Source organism: Rhincodon typus, chromosome 39 (genome assembly GCF_021869965.1).
Source record: "Rhincodon typus isolate 14 chromosome 39, sRhiTyp1.1, whole genome shotgun sequence".
NCBI classification, from domain to species: Eukaryota; Metazoa; Chordata; class Chondrichthyes; order Orectolobiformes; family Rhincodontidae; genus Rhincodon; species Rhincodon typus.
Window position 1 is genome coordinate 4453599 of NC_063370.1, and position 2296 is coordinate 4455894.

The window sequence follows — 2296 nt, forward strand, 5'->3', positions numbered from 1 at the left end:
CGCACCAAGCCCCTGCCCTCTCTCCCAGCCCTTCCACACCCCCAGCCACTCTCCCCATCTCCCCCACCAAGCCCCTCACCCCATCTCACGCACCAAGCCCCTGCACCCTCTCCCAGCCCCTCTCCCCATCTCCTCCCTCCCCTTATTGCCTGCTGCCCCAACCCCTCCATCCCTCCCCACCCCCGAGGCCCTCTCACAGTGTGGCACTCCCTCAGGTGCTCACTGGAGTTTCGGTGTCACAATATCCTTAAAATTGGAGGGAGAGAATTTGAAAGGTTCACAGATCATCTGAATGAAGAAATTCCCCCCCTTATCTCCATCCAACATGGCCTGGCCCTCACAAGCTGGCTCTAGGTACCCCCTCAGGGGGCAACTACCTCTCAATGCTGACCCTGACATGTCCCCTTCAGAATCGTCTCTGTTTGAGTGAGACCACCTCTCCTTATAAACTCTAAATCTCTGCTCTTAAGCAGCCAATGAGTACAATTTACCCAACACCCCTGTCCCATGGTTTTTTTTCTTTATTCATTCATGGGATGAGGGTGTCACTGGCTAGACAGCATTTATTGGCCATCCCTAATTGCCCAGTTCAGTGTCAACCACATTGCTGTGGGTCTGGAGTCACATGTAGGCCCAGACCAGGTAAGGATGGCAGTTTCTTCCCTAAAGAACATTAGTGAACCAGATGGGTTTTCCGACAAATGACAATGGATTCACGGTCATCAACAGATTCTTAACCCCAGATATTTTTATTGAATTCCACCATTTGCCATGGCAGGATTTGAACCCGGATACAGTGGCCTAGGGGCAATATCATTGGGCCAGTAATCCAAAGGATCAGGGCTAAGGCTTTGGGGACAAATCTCACCGCGGCAGGTGGTGGGATTGGGAGCTAGTCTCCGTGAAGGTGACCATGACAACAATCCACAATTGTGGGAGAAACCCATCTGGCTCTCAGTTTCCCCGCCCCTCCCTCAGGGAGGGGAAGCTGCCTCCACGTGACTCCAGACCCACAGCAAGGTGTTTTGACTGTTTACTGTGCTCAGAAATGGCAAATAGTGACAGGTAACAAAGGCCCACCTTGCCAGCTGTGCCCAAGCTCGGGAATGAACATTGCCTCCAACAACTCCCCAGTCCACCCGAGATGAGCACAGAGCGGGCCGGATGAGGATCGACTATCCGAAATGTCATCAGCTGAGGAAACGTGGGCCCTTTTTTGCTTGAGGGGGCTCTCTAATGGCTGGGGAATGTAGTCCTTTTTTATTCATTAACGGGATCAGGACATCACTAGCTAAGCAGCATTTATTGCCCATCCCTAATTGCCCAGAGGGCAGTTCAGAGCCAACCACATTGCTGTGGGTCTGGAGTCACATGTAGGCCCAAACCAGGTAAGGATGGCAGTTTCCTTCCCTAAAGGGCATTAGCAAACCAGGTGGGTTTTTCCCCGACAATCAACAATCATTAGATTCTTCATTCCAAATATTTTATTGAATTCAAATTCCACCATCTTCCATGGCAGGATTCATTCCCAGGTCCCCAGAATGTTATCTGGGTCTCTGGATTAACAGTCCAGTGATAATACCACTAGGCCATTGCCTCCCCTTGTACTAAGAAACTGCATGACAACAGAAACCACTGTAGGTCGCTGTCTCTCTGAAGCTTCCTTATGTGTGTGGATCAAGTATTTGTTACAGCAAGGGCCTGACTACTATAGGCTGAGGAGAGGGTCAGTGGAATTGATGAAAGCGAAAATAAATGTCTGGGGTAGGAACATAAGAACCGGGACCAGGAAGAGGCCATTCTGCCCCTCATGCCTGCACCAGCATTTAATACTATCATTGCTGATCTCATCTCGGCCTCAACTCCACTTTCCTGCCCACTCTCCATAACTTTTCAACCCATGACTGATTAAAAAATCTGTCTGTCTGTCTCCTCCTTCAACTGTTCAGTGTCTCAGCATCCACAGATTCACGGCCCTTCGAGAGAAGTAATTCCTCCTCATCTCTGTCCTAAATCTCCCATCACTGACACTGTAGGAGGGGAGTCCTCACTGATTCTGCGGGAGTCCTTGCTGACACTGCAGGAGGGGAGCCCTCACTGATACTGCGGGAGGAGAGCCCTCGCTGATACTGCGGGAGGGGAGCCCTCGCTGATACTGCGGGAGGGGAGCCCTCGCTGATACTGCGGGAGGGGAGCCCTCGCTGATACTGCGGGAGGGGAGCCCTCGCTGATACTGCGGGAGGGGAGTGCTCGCTGATACTGCGGGAGGAGAGTCCTCGCTGATACTGCGGGAGGA

General features: G+C 52.0%; 1 protein-coding gene across 1 annotated transcript in view; it reads right to left on the reverse strand.

The window, feature by feature from the left end:
• dpf1 (double PHD fingers 1) overlaps positions 1-2296 on the reverse strand; it is a 43643-nt gene that overhangs the window by 37314 nt on the left and 4033 nt on the right. The gene's annotated exons all lie outside the window — the stretch shown is intronic.